This window comes from Pan troglodytes, chromosome 12 (assembly GCF_028858775.2).
Source record: "Pan troglodytes isolate AG18354 chromosome 12, NHGRI_mPanTro3-v2.0_pri, whole genome shotgun sequence".
Taxonomy (NCBI): domain Eukaryota; kingdom Metazoa; phylum Chordata; class Mammalia; order Primates; family Hominidae; genus Pan; species Pan troglodytes.
Window position 1 is genome coordinate 50947100 of NC_072410.2, and position 26666 is coordinate 50973765.

Genomic DNA, 26666 nt, shown 5'->3' on the forward strand with positions numbered 1-26666 from the left:
TGTGGGGCCTCTTCTGCTCTGGAATCAGCCTAGGCGCTCCTACTGCTGAGACCCTGGCCTTGCCCCTGCGGTCAGTCAGAGAGCCCAGGACAGACGGCCTCCGTGTCCACATGCCAAGGGCACCTCTCGGGAGTCTCTTTCCTTCCCCTGGCACTAGGATTGGCAAAGTTACAAGGATGCAGAGTTCATAGGGGAGAAGTGGGTCCTTCAGAGGGCAGGAGCCTAGAAGCCCTAAATGATCTTCTGAGGAAGGCATCCCAGTGAGGGGGCTGGGAAGGGCAGACTCCCAAAGATTTCCCAGCCCAGCTGGCTCCAAAAATGAGACTGAAGCTCCAGTCTCTCCCAGCCCAAATGGAGGGAGGGGTCCCTTCCATGCTGTGAGGAGCCTCACAAGGGAGGCTGGAGGTCAGGGTTTTCCGGCCTCTGGATTCCACTCTCCTGGGTGTTCAGGCTTATAAGGAAACCTAGGAGTTGAACGAATTCATTCCTTTCTCATTTACAGGAGAAATCACACCTTTTAAAAAGCTTTCCCCAGACCTTCCTAATACATAATGACATTCTCCATCACCTCTTTCTTTCTTGCCTGAATCCCTCCCATTGCAGCTTAAACCTCTGGAGAAGAGTGACGTGTTAGGCCAAAGGCCACAGAAGAAGAAAATATGACTCCCATCTTTGGGGACCCCCTGTCTGATGGTGCCTGTCCTGAAGAGACTTACTGCTTCTGGGGTAGACTGGTTAGGCCCTCCTCAAAGGAAAGAGTCCTGAAGCAGACAAATATACAAAGTAGAGCAGAAATCATAAACACATTTTATTTCTAAATAATTTTAAGACCACTGGCATTGTAGCAAATTGTAATATATTTCCAGAATCAACTCAAAGAGATTTTTTTTTATAGCAACATATGAAAAATGTCATTTAAATATCCACCAGCAGCTGCACCACATGTTGGGCTCTTAGGAAAACACTTTCATTCCTTTCATCAAAGTCCCTTGATTAATGTTCCACTTTTCTTTGACACTTTTTCCATAGTTTAAGAAAAAATTCAAAGCCTGTACTATTATCTGGAAGAAAATTAAACCGATAAGATTTAATGTCTGCTATATTCTACAGTCATGGCAAAAAACAAAATATATAGTTTAGGCCTTGGGCCAAATGCAAATGAATATTAAGCAGAGGGTGCATCCCCACTGGAGGCTTTGGGGAGGGGTGGGGCTGGAGGAAGATGGGAGCAGCAAGGGCCTGGATGGGGCATGGGTGGGGAGAGGCTGGTGTGCAGGCTTACAGACCAGCCTGGAGGGAGGCAGGAGTAGGACTGGGCAGAGGTGATTTCCCAGCTGCAGTGTCCTGGAGCAGAGTTGGGAGGTGGGGAGACATGGCCCTGGGGGAACACCAGCAATGCCCGAATGCCACCTGCAGCAGGGCCAGCGACATGGCTGGGATTTTGTGAATGGGACTCAGAGGGAGGCAGCTGATGGGGGCAGAGGAGAGAGAAGGAGAGAACGGGAAGGAGGGAGGAGAATGCAGCAAGCTAGAAACTGCGCCAGTGGGAAGGCTGGGCAGATGGAGTGAGGGGAAATCGCAGCACGTCTGGCACGACAGCTGATGCCATAATTTAAAGGTCAACTCAGTGGAAAAGGAAGAGAAAAGGGGGGAGGGGGTGGTGTTGGAATGACTTTGCCTCCACAGTATGGCTCTTAACCCCTCCCATTCCGGTGCAGCTCGACTTGGCCTTTTCAGCCACTGGAAGGTGCTTGTCCTCTCGACTTGATATCCTCTAAGTTCTGGGGACCCCCTCTCCCCTGCAGTATGGGCTCTGCAGGTCAGCAGACCTGGCTCTGCATCCTGCCTCCTCTTGTTACATCAGAGTAGAAGCGGCTTAACCACCCTAAGCCTCAGTTTCTTCATTCACAAAATGGGGATGGTAACACCTCATCTCCCTGGGGTTTACTGTACAAGTTCAATTGCATAACAGGGCAGAGGCTGGACGAACTCACTTAAAAATTCAAATCTTTCTGGGCTTCCCTAAAAGAAGTAGCTTTAATTTACCTTTGAGAAAAAAAAAAAAAAAGTCCCTTTGTTCTAGGAAAACCACCATTTGGACAAATGAAACCTGGCAGTCATATTTTGTCCCAAGGCATCCTTTGAAGGCAACTGGTCACCCTTGGACTAAAAGCTGTGAGGGTGACATTGCTTCACTTCCTGCCTTCCCATTGTCTGTCCCCAGTCCTCAGTCCCCAGTTCTTTTAATACATAGGTATATCTTTTAGCAGTGTCTCTCTCTCTCTCTCTCTCTCTCTCTCAGCTGGCTGGGCTGCTTCTTGGGGAGGAATGTTACTTTTCTCCATATGGATTTGGACTGCCTTGTGCCTATAAATTATGGCAAGTTCTTGGGGAGCTGTGAAGGTTTTTGTTGGAATAGTTATTTGCTAGAGGGCTGAAGAGGAAACCCCAAGGGGTGCAGGAAGGACTTGGAGGCATAGGTTTCAATTCCAGCTGGGGGAGGCCGTGTAAAGTAGCTGGACAGGCCCAGAGACTTCCCACTGTGGTGCTACTTAAGAATGAGAAGCCCAAACTGAATGGAGCTATTACATGCAGGGGCCATGAGACAAGCCCACATGGCCAGTTGTCCCTGGTGGGAGAGAACATAGGACTTGAGCAGGGGTCTTGAGGCCATTCCTATGTTCCCAGGGCTGAGGATGTGGGCCAGGCTTCAGACTCTTGGCTACAGTGCACTGGTCTCATGGACCCAAGGGCTGGCCTGTCCCCACTGGCCCCTCACTTCCCTTCCATTATCTCCAACAGTTTAGTGATTCTCATTTAAAGTCACAGCCTAGAGCCCCATCCAGCTCTACCCACCAAGACATGGCTTATGAAAGGCTTTGGCTGGAAAGGTGGTGAAGGTAGCCATGGTGGTGCGGCTGGTGGCAGGAAAGATGGAGGGCCCTCCTTCACAGCTCTCATCACCACTGGGGCCACCGATTGGCAATCATGTTCTAATCCAAGACACAAGGGGAGTTGCACCCCTTCTCCTGGTCTCCCAGCCCTGGTAAGGGTCCTTCTCCCATGGACTAACAGTGACCAGGACACTTCAGCCCCGGGCGGGTTAGATGACAGCAGGGCCCCAGCCTGACAGCAGGCAAAGATGACATCGCCTGGCTCCCCGCCCTTCCCGCTGTCTGTCTCCAGTCCGTGGTCCCTTTTTCTCCCCTGGTGCTTGGTGAAGGAGAAGGGGCATTTCAGCAGTCTCAGGGACAGCCTGAACTCTACTGTCTGGTCCTGTATGTGCCAGGACTTGGCAGGGTGGCGTGAGAATGTTCAGGAAGAGGTGCTCAAAGAAGGTCACTGCAGGGAGAGGATGGTGGGCCTTGGCCAAGACCTTTGACCTTCTGCCTGGTGGGCGGCACAAGGAAACTCTAACCCAGGGGCCTTTGCTGGCCAAAGGGCCTTTACAAGGGAGCCCCTGGCAAGGAAAGATGAGCCCTTTGTCCACTTGAGGGCTGCAAGGGAACCCTCCAGGAGAGCCGCACAGCTTCATAGTGACCACCAGGGGGACTCTGGGAGAGCTGCCTCTGGAAGAGAGCCTGCAGTGACCCCTGGCCTGACCTGTGGCCCTAGAGCAGGTGACAGAACCTATGATCAAGTAGCAGGCAGTGAGCTCCCTATCACAGCAGGTATGCAATGGAGGCTGGAAGGGTTGTCTTCCAACAGGGGAATTTCTTCATCATGTAAAAAGTTGTCATGGGTCCTCCCAGCTCCAAGATCCTGTTGACACAGCCCAAGCAAATCAGCACTGTGTCCCCATTAGCTGACCGCACACATCGCACTCCACCACCAGCCATCCAGGGGACAGTGAAGGCTAAAACCAACCGAGACTTTTAGGGACAAATACAAGTTTCATTCATAGTCTCAATCTAGCCAAATGTATAATAGCTGTTGGCAAGTCCTTGTAGATAATTAAAGAAACAGCTCACATTTTCCTAAAATAACTGAAGAATTATAGAAATACAATCATTAATTCCTGGGCAAAGGAGTCCAGGGGTTATGATATGTCAATACATCATAAACCAAAGAGTGGCCTCTCTGAAGACAGGGACAGCATCTCCCTGCTGGGACAGAGGCTTCCCCAGCAGAGTCTCTGTTCCCTGCCCCATGCCACTCACCATCTTAGGCCAGGAAACTCTCCTGGGGCACTTGAGAGAACTGATGTGCCCACCTCTCAGGAGCCCGGTTGCTGACTGGGGTTTTGAGATGGGTTACCGGGTAGAAACACTGCACCCCTGCAGCAGCACAGGCTAAAGGCAGTCGATGGCAGCCCCAGGGTCCCAACAGCATCTGGTCCCCCCTCAGCAAGCTCTACCCATGGCAGGACCCTATGGCCACAATAGAACTCTATCCTACCCTGAGTGCTGGCACCTGGCGCCACTGCTAGCATTTCTCTGCTCAGCATTTTCAAGAGCCAGATGCTCCTGTTACACAGGCACCCTCTCCCCAGGGAGTACTGGCCTCCAGCCTCCACCTACTTTCCAGAGCAAGCGAGCCTCCCTGACCACATGGGGTCCCCAAAGCCAACTGCAGCCGCTTCTTCATGGCACTCCCTGCTTGATTTCTTCCAGCCACTGGTCCCACTCTCTTGCCTGAGTTCTCTTCTATGCCAGGCCTGCCCTGGGCACTGGGGACACAGAAGCCAGCTACCCTCTATGAGCCCCATACTCAGGTTGCTCACAGTCTTGTGAGTCCTCTTAGGGCTTTGATTTTCAGAGGCCCATCCCAGATCACAGACCCTAGCATAGACCAAAGGCTGAGGCCCAGGGCAGGATGTTGTGGCAGGAAAGTGACAAACAGTCAGAATCAAGCCGGCCTGGGATAGGCTGTCAGATTGTTCGGGGTTGCTGGCCAGGGAGCTGGTAGGCAGGGAAAGAGGAAAGAGCATGCACCAGCTGCCAGGTTGGGGACTGGGGTCTTAGTCTCTTGGAATCTGCTTGGGTTCAGAGAGAAGGGATATTGAATCAAACTCACAGTGGACTAAGTAGGCTTCACATCTGGGTTCTAGCCTAGACTCCAGCACACATTCACTGCAGCCTTAGTTTTCTCCTCCAAAAATTGTCAAGCTCACCCCTGCCGTACCCACTTACAGGGACATAGTAAGGATCACAAAAGATTTAAAGGCCACTATGAATGTGAAAGATTTTATTCACAGACCTGCAGGACGGGGAGCTCACTACCTCTCAGGTGAATGCTGAGTCTATTGATAGCTTCACTTAGCTTTCCAGAAGAGCTCTGGAAAAGAAGGGGGTTTGTGCAGCCTTAGCTGGAGACCATGACTGCATGCAAACCAAGACCATGACGGGGTGGACAGACCCTGGAAAGCCAGAAGGTGATGCTGTCTGCTTTGGGAGCCTACCTGCAGCCTCTCCATGGCCTTGGCCTGCTCTGCCCTTGCCCAGTGGCACGTGTGCCAAGGTCTGGGTCCCTATCACTCACTCTGAAGGGGACTCATCCAAGAAGCTGAACAGATTCTGCTTGGTGAGCAGTGGCTGAGCCCTGAGCTGCCCCAGGCAAGCTAGGGGATTTCTGGCCTATCCCAGGAGACAAATTCCTGATGCTGGCCCTCGAGGACGAGCCCCCTGGGAGTAAGGGCGTTTAGGGTAGTCCAGGGGACTGGGGTGAGAAGCAGGCGGCAAAGGCAGGCAGCTGGTTCAGACCTGTGGCAGGAAGTCACAACCAAGATTCATCCTGGAAAAATGCAACTAATGCTGCGCAGCTGGGGCCGCTAATCAGAAACACAGGCCCAGAGGTGGCAGCAGGGACAGGCCCAGAGGGCAGGGCCGGCACCGAGGTGATAATGGGCAGCCAGCTCTCAGGCCCTCTCCGCTGCAGGCTGTGCTGCTGTTTGGAGAAGGAGGTTGTCACATTGCAATCTGGAAGGGCAGTTTCTCTCCTGAGCCCTGCCTGCCTGGAGGGGGATTTGTGCGCTGTGCTGTTCGTCAATAATGCTAACATCAGTTTAAACAATAGCTAAAGCAAGGGACTACAGGGTGTAGTGACCTTTACCTGTGGAGTCCCCTTCTCAGGTAACTGTGCTTCCAAAACCCTTGGGGCCTGTCTCCCTTCCCCCAGCACAGCCTGCCAGCAGGAGATTTCTGACATGAGCCTCCCAGCCCTCAGTGGGCTCCCTCTCCTAAAGGTTTCAGCACATGGGCACAGGCTCTCCCTCTGAGAAAGGTGTGTGGCAGTGACTTCCTGCCACAGGTGTGAACCAGCTGCCTGGCCTTGCCGCCTGCTTCTCACCCCAGTCCCCTGGGCTGCCACAAATACCCTTATACCCAGGGGGTTCCTCCTGGAGGGCACAGCCTCAGGAATTTTTCTCCTGGGGTGGGGCAGATGTCCCCCAGCTTGTCTGGGGCAGCTCAAGACTTAATCACTGCCCACCAAGCAGAATCTGTTCAGCTTCTCAAATGTGTCCCCTTCAGAGTGGGTGATAGAGGCCCAGACCTTGGCACATGTGCCACTGGTCACCAGACAAGGGCAGAGCAGGCCGAGACCAGGGAAGGGCTCAGGACAGACTCCCAAAGCAGAGAGCATCACTTTCTGGCTTTCCAGGGTCTGTCCACCCTGTCATGCAAACTGTGGCTTCATAAAAACCAAGACTAGTGCCTGGCATGCAAGTAACAGCTGAGCTTATGGGAGAAAGGTGAGGGTTGGGCTCAGCCAGCACCCCTGAAAATGCAGTTCTGTTGAGCTCATTTAGCACTGAACAAGCTCCTGCTGTTACCCACACTCCGGGCACTGGGTTACAAAGCAAATTCTTTGTATTCTCTACTCTCAGGAGGCTCACAGTCTAGTTGGAGAGAAAAACAAGAAAAGAGCTGTTTCAAAAGAGGTGAGTACAGTGACAGGAGAGCACTCTGGAGCTGAGGGCTTGCAGAGGGGCCCCTGCTCAAGAATGGGAGGCTGGGCTGTCCACTGGATGCTCTGTTGGTTCTCAATCCATACTCTCCCACCCCCCACCTTCCCAGCACCCCCTTCTCTCATCTTTTTTCAAGCTTCCCTTCTGCCCCTGATGATGTCTTCCTCTGGAAAAGCCCTCAGGGCTAAAGAAAGGGTATGGCCCGTCCCCAGGGACATGATGGAGAGCCCTTCCCAAGGGAGAAGAGACCAACCCTGTAGACCCTCGGTCCGGAGGGGGTCCCCTCTGAAGGAAGTTCGCAGTCCTCTGAGCTTCCCCATGCTCAGCGCCTCCTCTGCCCCAGGCCTGCCTGGCTCCATGGAGAGGGATCTGAAGGGCCCCTTGCACCCCCACCAGGAGCCCCTCTGGGAAGGCCCAGCTTCTGCTGGGGCATTTCAGTGATGCAAACATCTGCCTCTGGAGACATCCAGAAGCCACTTTTTGACAGCTTTGAAGGAGCAGAAGTGATTCCCTGCCCTATACGGGGGAGCATCAGCCTCCTTGAATCCTCCAGACTCGAGTCCCAGGTCTGGGTTCTAAGGCCTCATAGAAAAAGTCTTGAAGAACACAGCTAACATGGCTGCAGCTACCTCAGGACCAGATTACCCGGAAGACCCCTTCCCAAGCGGCTTGCCCCTCCCCACTCTGGCCCTGCAGCCTCAGGGGCCTCCCATTCTTCTGCCCAACTTCCCCCTCACCTCCACCCAGGACTTCTCACTGCCCTGAAACCTAATGCTTGGCGTCTCCTTCACTCTGGCCCAGACAAATCATCTGCTGTAGCCCCAGATCACAGGGCCCCTGGGTGTCAGCCCAGGTGACAGCAGAGGCCCCTGTCTTTAGCATAAGCATCAGATCCCTCGACTTGTCTCACTCTGTCACTATGTTGAATTTACCGGAGACATGGAGCACCCCTGTGGCTCTACCTGTAGATAGGACCTTTTCTTTCCCCACTCAAACTGTCTCACAGAGTCAGCCGCAGAGAGGCTCAGCCTCCCAGGCACATTGATGAATTGCACTGGGATGGCCACCACCTGCCTCCTCCCATGCTTTCACGGGCCTTGCTTTTTTTCCCTCTCTCTGCACACTGTGCCTGTAGACTGGATGCTGGGTGTGGGGCTGGGCTTCCAGCTGTCCCTCCCAAGTCTAGGAAGGAGAAGCAAGGTGGGAGGCAGGGGTGGAGGTTTGAGAAATGGAGGCAGAGGGAAGGGAGATGGAAGAAAGGAAATTTGGGCCAATGGATGGGAGGGATGGAGGGGGAATCTGGAGGGCTTGTGTCAGGTGGAGGGGGTTGGCATGATATCAGGGAGCTTGAATGGAGGAAGCAGGGGTCAGAGAGGTGGGAGCAGGGGAGAGGAGATGGGGAACCACAGCAATGGCAGGAGCTGAGAGCTGCTGCGTTGGAGGTTTCCTTACTGTCTGAGTGTTTGCCATGGAATTTCCAGGCCTAATAAAGAAGAATTTAAATAGACCACAACTTGCTTAATGTTGACTGTGTAAATAATCCAAATCCCCAGTTCCCTTTGTTCCACAGGCTATTTGTGTCAAGAAAGAAAGGGGTGGGGGGGAATCCAACAGAAGCCGCTGTCCCAGATAGCGAGAGTTGGGGACTCTCTGTTCTCCTCCATCAGGGCCCCAGGGAGCAAGGGTTGAGGCCTGGGACGGGGAGACTTGGGTTTCCCAGCCAAGCCTTCCATTTGTGAGCCCACACACACAAGCACGTAATCCCCACACTGACTCACGTGCATACATGTACCGTGCGTATGTGTATGCACAGCACATTTTCCCTATACTGACTCATGTGCATGGATGTATATACATACACACAATTGCCCACGCAGGCTGACTCATGTGCAGACAGGAAAACATGCAAGTGTGTACACACTCAAACACAAGGAATCTCAGCAAGGGTCAGCTGAAGGGGCCAGGCACAAGGTCTTAGCATGGGTCAGGTCTCAGCCACTTCCCTCCACCCCGTTCTACCTCTGAGCAACCCTGTGGCAAGGCCCTGGCTTACATGGCTCAGGAATGGGATCCTGTTGGGTGGGTAGCAGAATGGCTTTGGTCACACTAAGTCACATCTAAAGAGGGTTCCTGTTGGAAGAACAGCATGAAAACCAAGTTCAGAGTTGTTCTCCAATCCCCACTCTTGGCCAATGACACATCCCCTCCTCCCACAAGACCTGTGTACCACCACACTCAGCTATGCTGAGGACTCGGAAGAGAGGGAGAAGAAACAACCTTCCCTCAAGCTTGGGAACCGAGCATGGCAGTTTCTAGCCCCTTATTCATAGGCATGGCATAGGCAATTGAGATATATCACCACCCAGTCCGAGGTATCTGAGAGAGAGAGGAAGGAAGAGAGGGAAGGGAGAGAGAGAAGGAGAGAGCTAAGAGGACAGGAGTGGAGAAGGAGATGACAGGAGAAGAGAGGCAAGGGGAGGGGAAGGTGACCAGTGTCATTTCATTCTTGCATGTGTGCCCAAGCAAACTCACACACACATCACACAGAGCAGGGAGAATAAGGTCTGGCAGTGGGGAAGGGGCTAGCCATGCACATATTCCCAGGTTAAAAATCCCTGCCCCAGTCCTAATTCTGCTTGGTGCCTGAACCCTGGGTCTTTCCTAGCCACCTAAACCATGCTCCCACCCACTTCACTGCTACTCCTGCTCACAAGGGCATGGCTCAGACTGAAACAGTTATTTCTGTGCTCAGCCTCAAACTCTGGAAGGCCCAACAGAGGTCCCAAGAAATCAGTGGCAGGGGCTGGCTGAAGACCAAGCCCAGACTATAGAAACTTTGTAGGGGTGCGATCAGGGCTCCTATCCCAGGAAGTCACAATGTAATTACATCCTGAGAATACAAGAACAACCAGTGAGTTAAGAGTAACCACTCCAGATAACCCAGGAGGTATCAATCACCAGCGGCTGCCTTAATTCCACGAAGCCCCCAGTCCACTTTCTGTGCTCCCCCTTTAGGGCAGGGCCTCCAAGGATGGAAGAGCAGGCGACTGGTGCCTCCTTTTCTGGGTGGGCTGGGGGCTCCAGGCTCGGCACTGGGGCAGATGGTGTGCATCTCTCAGGCTGCCTGGGAAATGGACGGAAGTGGGGCTGTTCACACGCCCAGAATCTCTGGGCTGTCACCAGGTCCCCTTGATCCTCTTTCCAAGAAGGAAGAGGGGAAAATGTATCTTTCCAGGCCCTAATCCTCTCCACATGGGTGGGCACTGGAGCCGCCAGGGCCCCGCTGCAACACGCAGGCCTGCAGGAACACCAACGCCACTGCACGGGGAGGACCCTGCCCCCAGGCCCTGCAGGTATGTGATTGTAGAAGCCTCTGCCTCCCCAGCATTTTTTACACAGCCTCCACACTGCCCACCTCCTACCCCAGGCTAGCCTCTGCCTGGTATCCCCTTGCATGCTTCACATCAAAGGGAAACTGAGTCAGCACCACCCGATGGACACCTGGGTGGAAGAAGCCAGGCAAGGAGTCTGGCCTGAGCTGAGGCAGCCGTCTGAACCTGAAGCGCTCACAAGGGCATAACAGGCAAAGACGTCCAGGAAACCTGCCCGGGAGTTGGGGGACCAACTCCTGCAGATCGCTGCAGTGCATCAAGAGGGGCTTATCTGCCTCCCTGTACACTAGGAGCAGGACCCTAAGCAGCTGTCCTCTCATCATTGAGCAACCCCCAGGGCTAGTTCCCCAAAGGGGGCCCAGGCTGGTGCAAATAAAAGGAAGGTACTAGAAATGCCCCAGGATGGAGCCCTTTGGGCCAGCAAGGGGAGCTAGGGGATCCTTGGGAGGAAGGTCTGTGTATGGAGACCCTTGTCCAAACCACCCCTGAAGCCCTCCCAGCCAGGATCCCATGAAAGGCCAGCTTGCACAGCAGTGTTACAGCTCTTTCTTTCTATAGCAAGATGGACCCCCCAGCCATCTCCACAGGCTGCAGGATCCAAGGCATGGCTCATGTAACAGTTGATCTGGGCCATATGGAACCCAACTCCCAAGTTCCCACGACCTGGGCATTAGTGACCTCCACGTTTAACATCTCATCTGAGGACACAGAACCAGCATGATAAGCACAGGCATGCGTGGACAGCAGATATGGGCTATATCCACGGCTGCAGCCCCCCGCAGCCCACATCCTGGTCCTCTAGCTTGCTCTTGCTCTGGGCCTACCAGGGATGCCAGGCTGCCTTGCCCTTTCCAGCCACCATGACCACACAGCCTGGACCCTGCAGGCAGAGAGGCTGCCAGGAGGCCTGGAGGCCAGGATGGCCTGGCCCTGCTTTGATCTTGGGCATCAAAGGCCAGGAAATGCAATCAGCTCTGAGGAGCACTCGCTGTCTGGTCGTCCCCAGCAGGCACAGGCCCAGAGCCCTCCCCGTCCTTCTCAGGCTGGGCCAGTCCCTAGCAGGCCAGCCAAGGGCTCTGGGCAGGGGGCTGGAAAGTCCACCCCCATCCCCAACCAATTCGACGGAAACTATTTTAATAAGAGCTAATTCTGCTGACATGGCATCTTCTTTCTGCACCCCCACCCCTGGTTCTATGCTCCCCTCCAACCCCACCCCCGTCTTCCCCCCTGACTTTTATTGTCCCAGACATTTGCGTGAAAACAGGAACTTTGTGCTCTGGGCTCCATCTGCTCCTGCTTATTTCTCACTTGGAGCTGCAATCCTTGGCCACGCATGCCCCCTCCCCACCACCTCACCCTTTTCTCCTCAGACTGCCCCCAGCATCAAAGACTTGTGGGGTCTCTGGTCCCTGGGACAGGCTGGGGTGGCCAGAAAGATTGGCCTCCTATGGGACCCCTTCTCTACCAGGCTGTGGTCATGGACACAGGGGGCTAGGAAGCTGGGACTGAGGCAGGACTTAGAGATGGACACCCTCTGCCTTGGAGTTGAATTCCCACCCCTGCCTGCATCCCTCTTTGCCCCAGAGGAAGAGAAAACCTCCCCCACCACCCTGAGAAGAATTCAAGGTATCAGGGGAGCCTTGCAGACACCAACAGCATCTTGTGTGAGGAGCTGGAGTTTGCAAGTCCCAGGGATCTCCCTCCCTGAAGACCTCTGGCTGAGCGTCTGGGAGTCGCATGCTTGAGCGAACGCCATCTTGTGTTGCTCAAGGGAATTAAAATGAATAGCCAAAGGCTGTTATTAAATAAATGAATAAGTGAATAAATACTACACAAACCTGTCATGAGGCACTCACTATGCGTCAGGCATTTGCCTAGAATTTTACAAACATGATGTCACTTAACCAGGGCGGCATAGTGCTGTTACAATCCCCACTACGCAGATGAGGAACTGAGGCACAGACAAGTTAATTTGTTCCAGGTCGCGCTGCTGGGGAGAGTGACAGAGCCTAGCCTCCTGCATACCTGAAAACAGTCGCCGTCCACTCTCCCCTCTGAATCTTTGCTTCTGCTTTGCTCTGGAAGGTGCTCCTTCCTCTTCCTTCCCATCCTTCAAAGCCCATTTCCATCTTCCCCATGAAGCCTCTGTTCTCTTACCGCCATTTTAAAGCTAAGGAAACTGAGACCTACAGCGCAGTGACTGCATTGACCGTCAGCTCTTGCAGGGGCCAGGCTGCTATCTAAAACTGAACTCTTGGCTGGGCGCAGTGCTCATGCCTGTAATCCCAGCACTTTGGGAGGCCGAGGCGGGAGGATCACCTGAGGTCAGGAGTTCGAGACCAGACTGACCAACATGGCGAAACCCTGTCTCTACTAAAAATACAAAATTGGCTGGGCGTGGTGGCACATGCCTGTAATCTCAGCTACTTGGGAGGCTGAGGCAGGAGAATCACTTGAACCTGAGAGGTGGAGGTTGCGGTGAGCCAAGATTGCACCATTGCACTCCAGCCTGGGCAACAAGAGCAAAATTCCGTCTAAAAAAAAACCCAAACAACAACAACAACAACAAAAACTAAACTCTCTGGTTACCTAAAAGTTTTAAAATCTCTTTTGCTATTACCCATGGGGTTGGAAATTTGGAAATTTTTCTTGCCAAGCTGTCCAAATCAAGTGTCTTCAGATGCCAGGGGGGCAGGGCAGGGCAGGAGCCCAGACAATCAGCATGCAGGCCAGGCAGCGAGGTCTTCCGAGGAGGGCGCAGCATTGGTGGTCCTCAGTCCTGCTTGGCCAGGATCCTTCCCATCTCACCAAGGTCTCTGCCCCTCAGTCCCTGCCAGCTTCTATGCCTGGACAGCACCTCAGCTCTGCCAAACCCAATGTCATGTCAGCAATCAGAACTTGGGTGCTCTCTTTAGGCCTGCCAACCTGGGGAGATAGGCCCAGCCAAATGGACATGGTGTGACTGACCCCTGGACTGGGGAGGAGAGCCAGAGTCTATGTCTGGCTCTGTTTATTTCTGGGCAGGTCATTTGGCTGCCCTGGGCCTCAGTTTCCCATGACGTAAAATAGGAAGGGGGGCTCATTACGACAAACAGACTGACTACCGATTGTGGAACAGGATGGAAGGAGTCCACAAAAGCAAGGTGTGTCTTTTCAAAAGATCTGGCAGCAGGTACCAGAGAGCAGAGAGGCAATTCTGGGGGCTTCCTGGGGGAGGTGAGCTGTAATCCCAGATCCTGGAGGAGGGGAGGGACGCCAGCTCTGCAATATATAACTGGCAGAGCCTTCCTGAGCTAGTGCTTGAGTTGCTGGTGCGGGCCTGGTGTGCTACAACAGAGGCCAGGGAGGGGGCCGCCAGCCCCACAGGAAGCTCCAGCATGTTGTTGGGTAACTTCTCCTCCTGTTTTCTGGGAACAAGCTATTTGGAGAAGAGGGGGAGGGAGACTTTAAAGGCTTCCAGATGGGGGGCCCTTCTGCCCAGGCCCGCTGCTGCGCCGCCACAAAGTCTGTGCATGCTTTCTAAGAATCCCAGCAAATGCTAGTCAGGGAGGCTTGGGAGGTCTTCTGGGCCATTCCCCTGCCTCTGTGATCCCCACTATCCCCAAGCTAACAGGGGGCCATATCCCATCCTTTAGTAGTCATCACAGTAGTTATTCAGGGAGTGCACAGACAGAGAATGTGGTGTCATTTTTCTTACCCTCTTTCCTCCCTGAGATGCTCTCAGTGTCTTGGCATCCCCTCTAGCCGCTTCATCTGGCTGCTTTGCCCTGAAGGCAGGGAGGTAGAGGGAAGGGCCTTCCTCTCCCAATACCAGGAGAGACCATTTTCCCAGAGAAGAGAAAACATATCCACTGTGGGGCCTCTGTGGAGGGGACGGGTGGGAGCTAGGGATGGAGGGAACAAGGGGAAAGCAGCAACTTCCCAGGGGAAAGGAGAGGAGGGCTGGGATCTGCTGGGGGCGGGTCCAGCCCCTCCTGCAGACATCTCCCTGTGCACCCAGCCAGGGCTTGCTGCGGGGTGGGCTCCCACTCTTGTCCCATCATTCCATGATGCCCGTGCTCTGAGACAGCCGCCTAGCTGCCTTTTAACCTTCTTACCATCCTGGCTCCCATCCTCTCTCCTGGCCTGTCGCTACCAGCAGCCACTCCCTGAGCTGGAGTGGTCAGAACATGCAGCCCTATCCTGGGGACACCTAGTCTCATCCAGGCTGCAAGGACAGAGCCCTGGAGAGGTCAGAGGAGGCCCAGAGCAGAGACATTGTTGTCTGGGCTCAGTCTGCCAGGATCCCTTACCCCTGTCAGCCCTGGCTGGGATTTGCCCACCAGCCTCAGGCTGTGGGATGGGATGGGGTGGAATGGGGAGGGGGGCGGGGGCAGGAAAAGGAGACTTTGAGAGGGGTCCTCTGCCCCTGGGGCCAGACTGGAGCTCTACCCGTGTACTGCTGACCCTCTGGGTCCCATCTTGGAGACGGAAGAAGGGGGTCCCCAGGCCTGGCTGCCACAATGGGTTGGCCTGGTTCAGGGAAGAGCCCACCCCCAAACCCTGCCAGAACTCTGGGTCTCAGAAAGAGCATCAGGTTCCCCCAAAGCCTCTCTCCCCAGACTATTGCAACACAGATGAGAGGGCATGTTTGAGTCCATCAGAAACCCATGATGCACGCACCCCACGGGTGAAGGAGGGAGCATTCGTGCAGACCCAGGGGTGACCTCCTGGAGCAGAGCAGCTCCTTGTCCTGGTCACCGGCCAGCCCTGGACCCAGTTGGGAGCACGGGGTCTCACCCATAGGACTTCTGCTTGGAAGACGGAATGGCCCCTGGGTTCGAGGGAGGCAAAAGCTTCCCGGGTCTGCCATGGCTCTCCCTCCCGCTTAGGGCCCAGAAAGACCTGAGCTTTGGCTCTAAGGTCCTGCCCGGGTGGAAGGGGAACATGAGGGAGGGCCTCTGTGGGTGCTCACCCTTGGAGAGGGTCTGTCAAAAAAGGCCCCAGGGAGGCTCTCCCTGAAGCAATGGACTGCTCTCAGGTGCACTGCGGCTGTCTGGCACAGCAGAGGCGGAATGGTAAGGTAGGGGGCTCAACAGAGGAGAATGCTTTGGCCATGCCAAGCTCCCACCAGGTCTGGGCCTTTCTGACAGATCACTCGTGTCCAGGTAGGGTCCTGGTCATGACTGACACCAGCAGGAAGCCGAAGGAGCCAAGGGGACCCTGGCTTGCGTGTTCCTGCTTCTGGCATCTTCCTTCCCTTTCCCGCTTTTCCCTACAGAGGCCTGGGTGAGCCCACATCAGAAAGTCCTGTCCTCAAGGACTGCCTTTGCAGGCTCCCCTCCAATGCTCCCCCTCTGTGGAAACTTCCTGATAGGTGTCCTCAGGCCTCCCGGTGGCCGTCCCCGCTGCCGCCCTCCTTCCACTGTCCTCTCTCCTTGCCCTGGCCTTCCAGGGTGGGAATCCGGAATCTGCTCACCGCAGGCATTCAACTTCTGACTCTCTGTTCTACTTCTATCTAAATCAACCCAGCTATATCTATTGAAATCCTTCCTGGGTCCAACCCTACTCTGCCTCTGCCTTCCACTGTGCCACGGACAGGTCCCTGTCCCTCCTGAGCCTCAGTTTCCCCTCTACAACAGGAGCTGAGGCAATGGAGACTCTCAGTCCCAGTGGCTACAACTTCCATACGGTGTTTCAAGGCAGGCAATTTAAGGGGCAAATGTATGCAGATGGATATGCAAATGAGCATCTCCAGGATTTATGGGTGGCCTTAATTTCAAGGGGAGGAGGCGGCCTCAGCCTGGCTGGGCCCACTAAATCCTGGCCGGTGTCAGCACCGTAAAGCACTGTGATGAAGGGCCGGCAGGCGCTGGGGGCGGCCCTGATTTACAGCCAAGAAGCCTCCTCCCCGCGGCCGCGCAGGCAAGCGCCATAGGACAGGGATGAGGAAGGATTTATGTCCCCCGCTTCCCCACCCCAGCAGCAGGCAGTCGGGAGAGCGGCAGAAGGTGACTTTCACCTTCAGAGCCATCACTACTCCGGCGGAGCAGCAGGGGCACTACCCCAGGAGGGGCAGAAGAAAGAGGTGGGTGGGGTCCCAGCAGGACCGCTGCCCAGCCCTAAGCCACAGCTGCCTCTTTCAGGCGGCCTTCCAGCACTGACACAGCCCTGGGTAGCCCGGCCCTCTGCCACCAGCTGTCACCTTCTCCAGTGGGGCCCCAGCTACATCTGACCTACCTTCTCAACCCTGACAAGGTTCAGCCTGGAAGACTGAGGGGAGCCGCTCCACTGCTCTTCCTCTACAGATCAGTACTCCCCAAAGTCTCGCCTCACTCCCTTCTGCTGGAGAGAGAAAGAACTGCATTTGGATCTATTTTGGGTGGCCATAAGCAAGAAAGTTCTCCTTCATCTTCACCTAGCTGAAAGCTGTTTGCAGTGTCCTGCCCTTCCTCCCCACCCTGCACCATCAAGCAGGTGAAAAGGGCGATGGGAAGGGACAAAAATCAAACTGCAGGCATCCCTCTCTCTACACGACTGCTGAATTCCTGAAGTTGCTGGAAAGTTAAATTTTGGAAAGGTGACACTGCTTCTCCAGTGACTCATCTGAGCGCCTCAGGAATGAATGAGTCATCTGTCACTCATGTTGCTGACACCAGGGAGTCCTGCTGGGTGCCCAGGCTGAGACATCAGGGGCAGAAAGCTCAGAGACAAAATTCCCCACCTGGTGGTTATCAGGGCTGCCCAGCCCCAAACTTTAAGGGCCGGCTTCCACCCCGGCTTGGAGTACTACCTCTCCATAAACAAAGTTTCATGTCCTGTTCTCATCATGAAAGGAACCCAGCCAAGAGTCCCTCAGGTAAAGAAAGTTTCCCTTTGGGAATGTAAACACATAAATCAAAGGGCCTAGTTCAGTTGAGCTGTTCATGTAGTGAGTTGTATGTTTTGAGCTGAGGCAAATGTGCCCTGGCCTTCTGCATGCGTGTGCCATAGACAGCCCAAGGACTTTGGCCTTGGGAAGAGATGTTTTCCAGATCAAAGGCTTCACCTTAGGGTACTAAGAACCTGTCTCCAGGCCCTCAGCACCTCCCTGCTATAAACCGTGAACTCTGCAATATCTCCTGGGGCCCCCAAAAGTTCTGTGCCTCTCTCTGGCTCCCCTCAAATAAAGATCAAATCCAGTCACCATAAATGCTGCTGCCTTGAGCTCATCTCTGTGACACTTTTTTTTTTTTTTTTTTGAGACAGGGTCAGGTCTCTTGCTGTGTCTCATTCAGGCTGGAGTGCAGTGGTGCAGTCACAGCTCACTGCACCCTCAAACTTCTGGACTTAAGCAATCCTCCTGCCTCAGCCTCCCGTGTAGCTGAAATCACAAGTGTATGCCACCATACCAGGCTAATTTTAAATTTTTTATAGAGATAGGATCTCCCTCTTTCCCAGGCTGGTCTCCAACTCCTGGCCTCAAGCAATCCTCCCGCCCCAGCCTCCCAAAGTATTGGGATTACAGGCATGAGCCACCACACCCAGCCTCTGCGACACTTAAATTATTTTGAGAACCAGACTATTTAAGCAGGATTTCTTATGATTCAGTAGAGATACCAAACTTCAAAGAAGTTTCTGCCTGTAGATTTGACCTAGAGATTGGCACCCACATTTCCACAGACCCAAGGCAGCAGGACAGGGGAAGGTGGAGGACAGGGGAAGTCACCAGAGAGAAGGGGAGGGCTGTGGGGAGGGCAGAGCAGGCACACTGATGAATACGCTCACCTCTTCCTTTCAACTCGGTCTGTTCAGGGTGCTTCGGTTGACAACTTGTGGGCCAAACAGAACCACTGTGAATAACTATGCAGTTTGGGCCAATCCCAGCACCCTAGTCCAGGGCTGTATCAACCCCAAAAAAGGGACACCTTCACCTAATTCATGCAAAGACTAACGGAAGCCCTGATGCCAGGCACTGTGTAGATATGTTTATGTCCATTGCCTCATTTAATCTCAGCAGCAGTAAATGTTACATCCCTGTTTGCAGGTGAGAAAATGAAGGCATGGCAAGTTTCAGTTACTTGTGCAAGGTCACATGGCTGATAATTGATGGAGGTGAGATCCCAACAACACTGTCCATTCCCCATCTCAATCTCATTCTTCTTTATTTACCTGCTCTAACTGTATTGTCACCTCCAACTCTGTCCCTTTAATGTTGCTGTTATAACCCACATGACCTCAGCCCTCATCTAAAAAGATTTACAATACCAAGTATTGCAAATAGGTGGAACAACTAGTACTCTCATAGGTTGCTGGAAGGGATGTAAAATGGGACAGCTACTTTGGAAAACTATTTGTGAGTTTGTTCAAAAGTTAAACATATACCTACTGCATGACTCAGCCATCCCACTCCTACATACATAACCAAGAGAAGTGAAATAAGATGTCTAAAGATTTGTATCTGGAGATGGGTGGGCAGAAAGGAAGAGGGGGAAATGCAGAGGCAAGGCAGTGCTGGAGAGACGGGAGCATCCCTAGGCTGCCTCAATTAGCTGCATTCCTCTTGAATCCAAGTCAAAAGCTCTTGGGAGTCCCATGCCAACATCATAAGGGCTAATCTGCGAGAAAGGGGAAGCCACTGAAAAGTTTGGACAGTGCTCAGAGAGGGCCCACTTGTGGCCAGGCCTCCAGCTCTGGCCCCTGCTGGTGGCAAGGGCTGGGGTGGGGGCTAAGGAAGAAGCAGAGGTAGGAGTGGCCCAGGCACAAGAGAAGAGTCGCATGGCAAATAATTGGGCAGACAGTGGATGGAGGCTGGCTGAGAACAGAGGTTTGGAGGCCCTGTCATGGGAATTAGCAGCCTGGCAGCCATGTAGGTGCCCAAAGATCCAACCCATGCACCTGAGATGCTCATTATAGGCCCCAGGACTCATTCTAAGGCCCAGTCCCAGGTGGGCAAAAGACCAACCTAACTGAATTTTCCCCCTGGATGGGTGCAAACCAGCTTCCAGGCTGAAAGTTTCAGGGAGCTGCTGCTGGGTGAGGCCAGGCTAGGGTTTGACTCCCTTCCCACGCAGACTGCACCCCACCACCCCAACGTCTGCCCCTGAACTGGTCATGGACCAGTTTATTATTAGCCTGTGAGCCTCGGATTCAGCTCACCCAGGCTCTGAGCCAGAAGATTGGCCTAGAGGGACACAGGGAGCCTCTTCCCCTGCTGGCAACCAGAGGCTTCAGGTCTCGGTCTAGCAGGCTGGTGTGGCAGAGCTGAAGTATCCCCAAGAACCTCTGGAGGCAGCCCTCCCCACTCCACTGTCCTCTGCCCCTGCCCCTGGTTCCCTACTTCCATTTCTGCTCTCTGCTGGGATGGAAGCCTCAGCTTTCTGTTCCAGGTTGCTATACCAGCCCCTGCCCTGGCCCCCCAGAGCCCCACCTTGGCTGCTGTCTACCCATCCTTGGTGGCAATCAGTATGGAAGGCCAGGTCATTTATACCCCAAAGAGAAAAGATGGTGCCTCTTGGGCTATTTCCAAGCATCCTCAAAATGACATTAGCCCTAAAGAAGAGCTCGGTGGGGTTATTTCTGAGGTGGAAGGGCACCCTAACTCCCCACACCTAGCCCAATGTCCATTATCAGTTTGGAGTCATATCTGGGACATCAAGCAGCCCTCTGTCATTTAAGGTATAACAATGTCTTCCAACACCAACCAGGAGTGCTCACCCTTCACCACCAGCATTTTGGATGACCCAGGTCAGCACCGGCTGAGGGCAGGGCTAAGGGAGCACCTGTTGGTTTGTCTGTTCTGCCAGGGTAGCACAGACTCCTTGATTGGATGGGAGATCTGCCTGTCCCCACCCACCCCAACTCGCAGTTATTCCCTGTTATTCTGTCCTTCGACTTCCATGCCACCCACCACACCTCCCACCTGAAACATGAACCACTCTCAGTTTCAGCTTACAGAGCTTTTTCTCCTCATTTAAAGTTTTTCATTTTTGTTTTACTTATTTCTTTGTTTTAAAGATGGGGTCTTTCTCTGCCACCCAAGCTGGAGTGCAGTGGCACAATTATAGTTCACTGCAGCCTTGAACATCGAACATCTGGGCTCAAGTGATCCTCCTAAGTCTCCTCCTCTCATTTTTAAAAGCAATTTCTTTTCTTGTCCCAAATCTCCTCTCTTCCACTGCCTACCTCAGGCCTTCACACATTCTTTTCTGAACTCTAAAGTTCTTCCTCCAAGGTCTTCTGTCTTCCCTCCCCCTCTCTCCACCAGTACAGCTGTTCAGAAGAACAATTATTTATTGCATGCACGCCACCTACTGTATGCCCCAACCCACAGGAACTAGAGGCAAGACAGGTCTGTGTTTGGGTGAAGAATGGATGTGAACCAATAAATGCAGCCCAGAATATGCCCATGGTACAGTCTAGGTCCCAGAGATACGGAACACTTCCCAACAGAGAGGCAATACCTGAGTGGGTAGTGATTTCTCCCTACTCTGCTTGGCTTCTCTAAAACATAATGGCATGACTGACAAAAAGGAGCTCCCTGTCTTTTCCCTTTGTTGAATGCTCATCCATACTTCTAGGAGATGCTTAGCACATCTTCTTGGAAGATACGTACAGTGCCTTCTGATCTCTCGCTCTCTCTCCCCACCTTTCTCTCCTCTCTCTCCTTCTCTCCCTCTCCCTCTCTCTCTCTCACACACACACACACACACACACGCAATTGTCCCATACAAGGATGAAACTGCACCATTGAGAGCTGATGCTCTTTCCAGCCTTAGGTGATACAGGTTAGACAGCAGAGTCTTCCTTCCTTAATGAATGCCCTGCAAGAGGAATGGAGATCCACTAGGCGACAATGGTGTTCTCAGTTGTGGGAAGCCTGTGCAAAGCTCTGATGCTAAACTTCAAGGTCTCCCACACTCTCTGATCACACTTACTTACTGTACTGGTTAAGGCTTTGCTGGCCATATGTGACACAAAGTTCACCCCAGACTGACTTAAACAAAGGGAATAGGTTAACTCTCAAAGCTTGACAGGTTGATCCAGAGAAGCTCAACCCAGTCACCTAATGGATGTCACCAGGGACTGTTTCTCTCTAGGTCTTTGCTTTGTTCTCAGCTCTGCAAGCTGGCCCTTCAGCTCTCCCCTCTGGACAGCCATGCCAGACCCACTTTCTGGCACACTGACCAAGAGAGAAGAAATTCTGTGCTCATTACACACTCATTCTCTCTCGCTCGCTGGAGGTTCACTTTCACAGAAATTCAGCAATGTTTTATTCACGCTTATTGGTTCTGACTGAGTCAAATATACATCTCTACACCCCTCACGGAGGCCTGGAGAATATGATCCTCTGACTGGCACAGACAAGATTGTGTGCTGCACCCTTGGGCATATAGGCTGAAAGTGGGGCACGGCGGGCACCATGGCCAGGAGCACTTAGGACAGACCCAGGGCCGAAGAGCAACAGACAGCCTGGGCACTGTCTGTGTGATGTGGGTGAGGCGGTCACCTGGGATTTGCTTCAGACCAAATGACAAGTCACCTTGAGAAGGAAGACTCTGCTATCTATCCCATATCACCTAAGCCTAGAGAGAGGGAGTGTTAGCTCTGGAAGGTACAATTTCATCCATATATGGGACAATTTGTGTAAGAGTGGTGTCTGTGTGTGTGTGTGTGTGCGCGCACGCATGTGTGCATGTGTGTAGAGAGAGAGAGAGAATGGAGAGAGGGGGGAAAGAAGGGAGAGAGAGAGAAAGGGAGGAAGACACTGTATATATACAGTGTTCATTGTTGTCATCATCTTCCTCTGGAATATGGGAAAATTGGAGGCTTGAAAGCCCTTCCTTCCAAACACTAAACAGCCAAGAAAAAAAAGACCACACATACAATGTGATGCTGACACTGAACCCAGCCCAGCCTGAGAGGCTGCCCCCATTGAGCATGGCTCTGGGAGGCTGAGGCAGCTCCTACAGTCCCACAGCCTGGAAGGATATGCACCTGGAAGAAAATAAGGCTGGGACTCTGGGCACCTGTACCCTCAGACTAAGGCCAGTTTCTCTTCGCCAAGGAAGAGCCCACAGCCCCAGCCCTCTGGCACTTGCAGGGACAGACTGAGGTGGGTGGGGAAGTCTGGAAGGGTCCCGGGCCTCCAACTCCACAAATCATCCTGTTTTAATGTAAATGATGATTGCCAAGAGTACAGCATGTTTGCCTGCGTCAGCAGCTCAGTGACTAATGCGCCAAGATAAATGGCTTTGTTTTGCGTTGTTTGGAGGGATTCTGTAACCTTTCTCTCCTTTCCACAGAGTGAGCTCCCCAGAATGCTCCCAGTCACAGCCTGGAGCTCAAGATACCACCCAGGGTTCAGGGCCTCTCACATGTGGCGGGGTCACTCCCAAGTGCAATAAGAATCTGGGAACCTGGCCCACTCTGGAGGCTGAAGGAGTCTGAGCCCCCGAGGCAGGGGCTGGTGAGAACCTAGGCTGAATGGTCTAAAGTGATCTACCCTCAGTTCTCAGCAAGTGACTTCAGAGGCGCTGAGAGCAGGATTTGTGCCATCCAGCCAGGCAGGAACTGGAGTTGAGGGGAAGCTCCAGAGGGCCCAGGATGATTAGGGAGAAATCTGGGGCTTGGAATAAAAGGGGAAGAATAGGCAAGTGGGATAAGGGAGAGATTACACTGCCATCTTGTGCCATGTGGGTGTTACTAAGCCAGGATTTTTTGCCAGTGGAGACAGGATTTTGGCAGACACATGGGCCGTGGACCCAGATCCAGGTAGCTGGAAATCTTGGCAGCAGCACTTGCTGGCTGTGGCACTCTGGATGGTATTGCTTCCATTTAATAGATGAGGAAGTTGAGGCTTATAGTAGCTAAGCAATTTGCCTGAAGTCACACATCTAGTTCGTGGTAGAATGTAAACTTAAACCAGGGAAGTCCAGCTCCAAAGTCAATTGTGTTGAATGAAGGAGAATACATCTCCCCAGCTGTCTGTTGACCTCTGACCACCCACATGAAACCCAGCTCCTCACCCTTCCAGAAATGTGCCCTTGCTTAGCCACGTGGCAAGTCTTGTGGTTGACTTTTGCCGCCTTCTGCTCTCTGAACACACTTCCTGGTCCATGTGGTATGTGTCCCTTCCAGGCTGGAGCTTGTCATTGTCAGTGTAAAGCCCTCCAGAGCTCTTTCCCTCTGCCACCAGATAGGTTCCAAAGAGCCTGCTCTATCAGCCTGGTTCCTATATAAGGATAACATGGAACAGGCTCTAGCCAGTCCACAGTGGACAGGAAGCATGAGTGAGAAATAAATCTCCATTGTTTTAAGCCATCGAGATGTTAGGCTTGTTGCTGCAGTATAACTTGTCCTATCCTGACTGACTCTCTGCTCTTTCTGGAAGGCAGAAGCAGGTGAGTTCTTCTAGATGTACCCAGAAGCATTCAACAAAGGGAACGAACAGGGAGCCAGTTTTTACCAGTTGCCATCATGTTTCAGAGAAGCCAAGCAGGGTGGAGAGAAATGGGCCTAGGGAAGATAAGGATTCCAGGGGCTGTGAGCCAGAGAGAGCTTTCAGACTGCAGGAGGGTGGTGCGGTCCATTTGAGGCCAGGGAGAGCTGGACCAGGGAAGTCCTCTCTCACACAGTCCAGATCCAGCCTGGAGCCTGGAGCTGCCCAAGCCTCACACGAAAGGAGTCAGAGCCTGGCCTCGGGAAGGGCTGGATCACCCTCAGGCCTCTCAGCTGCAGATGGGCATCTTGGCAGACAGGCCCAGGGCACTGGTGCTGAGACACCCAGGTGCAGGCTCCCTCCTCCAGGCAGACATTGTGTACAATGTACGGGATCCTCAGTGGGTATGAGCCCTAGGAACAGAAATTGCAGCATCAGACATTGGGCAGTGGGACCGTGAAAGGAGTTCCTGTTAATGGGTCTGAGCCCTGTGGAGAAGTGCGGGCATTAATCCTTCTCCAGGATCATCTCCTCCCCGCTCCAGCACAAACAGAGCCCTCTATGCAGCTCCATGCTGGATTTCTAAGACAACTAAAGGGAAAGTGGTTAGACTACAAAACCACCTTTTCTGGGCAAGGTGGTCTGAGGCTGGATTTGAACTGGGAGAGATCCTGGAATCTGGTTCTCAGAAGGGACACCTATTAGAAGAGGATGGGGAGTAGAGACTTTTCTCTTAAGTGGCAGAAGTCTGATTGGTGTGGATAGGGGGATGCCTCCAGGTGACGTGACCCCAGTACATGTTCCCACCACTTTCACCTTTCCCTCCAGGCAGGGCTAGCCTATGCCCATTCTTCCCCTGCCCATCTCCCCCTCCCAGTTCCCCAGCACCAGCCCACTCCCCAGAAACTGCATAGAAGATCTGATCACCCTTCCTACACAATGCATAAGTTTCTCCCAGAAGATCTTAGAAGTGTTGTGCCATTTCCTGGAGAAGCAGTGAATTGTGAAGTCCCCTCTAGCCCTTTCCCCAGCCAGGATTAATGATTTGAAAGCTACCTTGGGCTGGGCATGGTGGCTCATGTCTATAATCTCAGCACTTTGAGAGGCCAAGGCAGGTGGATCACCTGAAGTCAGGAGTTCAGGCCCAGCCTGGGTAACATGGTGAAACCCCGTTTCTACTAAAGATACAAAAAATTAGCTGGGCATGGTGGCAGATGCCTGTAATCCTAGCTACTCAGAAGTCTGAGGCAGGAGAATCGCTTGAACCTGGGAGGTGGAGGTTGCAGTGAGCCAAGATCGCGCCACTGCACTCTAGTGTGTGTGACAGAGTGAAACTCTGTCTCAAGAGAAAAAAAAAAAAAGCTACCTGGGAAGCCACTTGGGAGTTAGCTTGGAAGCTACCATTAGCACCACATTTGACTCTTGTATCTGTTAGCAGAAGAGTATGGAAGAAACAGCCCAGCCCTTGAGATCAGATAAACTTGGGTTTGATTCCCAACTCTACCATGGGCCAGATGTGTAAACTTGGGCATGGGGCTGAAATTCTGTAGGCCTCAGCTTCCTCATCTGTAAAATGATTATCTCAGTCTCCACATCATGATAGCATCCAATTAAAGGTGAAAAAAGGATGAAACAAGACAGCCCTTAGCATAGGGTCTGTCTGACATATAGCACATAGAAGTGCTTAATAAATGATGTTTAGTATTAGTGTGCTGTTTCAAGGGAGCAAGAAGCAGAAAGCCTCCTGCAAGCCTCCCCAAGCAGTCAATAAATTTGCTTGATTCAAAACAGGAGGTAGGGGAACAAAACAGGATTGGGGAAACCATGCAAGGGGCCTGGCAAGGACCCTAAAAGCCTGGTTAGCTGCAGCATCCAAGTACTCAGCACACTGGTAACAAAGTGCAGGCAAGAAGGAGGCTCTGGGGACTGGGAGTCCTGTCAGCCAGCAGCCCTGGAGCCTGCCCAGTGCTACCTCGGGTGAACATCTGAACCTATTTGTTCGATGTCCATAAGAGTTCAAAACCAAGCCCTGGGAAAGCTCTTCCTTAGTTTTACCTCATCCATCTCTGTCATCACTCTTTTGTTTCTGTTGCATTGTTATGTTCCCTATTTTGACCTTCGAGTTGCTCATGGATATTTCAGAAGCTGTCAGGCTTCTCCATCCAAGCCAGCGTGCATGAGGAGCAGAGGCCATGAGGAGCCCAAGGTGCTGTTCTGGAGTCCAGAGAGACCCAGAAAGGCACAAGACGAACCAAGAAGATGCCACTTTTAGTGCTGCTTGAAGAAGACAGGGCCCCTCCTTCCTGGAAGATAGCTGCCTGGATGAAGAATTTCATCCTAAAGTATTCCAACACGTGTCAGTCATTTAACTCCAGCCTAATGTGTATGCAAATCGATAATATGGGACTTTCAGGCCAAGGTAACAGAGCGAGCATGTACCCAAACCCTACCCCTCCATCCCAGCATATAGGAATGACAGATTTGTCATTTAATTTAGAATATATGTGCGTAACTGTGTTAAAGAGAATAAAGAAAGGAAGATCTTCACATGTGAATAATGGCAGAGGAAACCAAAGCAGGAGCTGGAGTGCAGCTAAGAACTTGGCACAGAGAAAAGTCACTGGGATTAGGGCTGCTATGCCAAGACTGGGCACCTATGTGAAGCCATGAACACATAGCCCACCCACAAGGGGAGGCAGCTGACTCTGCTCACCCACCTACCCATGTGTCTGGAAACATACTGCTTATCCATGGCCAGAAATAGAGATGTGGCCTAAGAAAGAAATTGCTCCCTGTGTCGATATGAAGTTCAGAACTACTCCATCCACATGGACAAGACCACAAGACAAACCTGTTCACATGATACCTGGTTGACAACTCCAAGCCCTGGGGAGCTGAGGCTAAGGAAACTGCAAAACCACCCTATAGAGAATGGCATTTAGGGAAATACCTCCATAGAAAATGAACC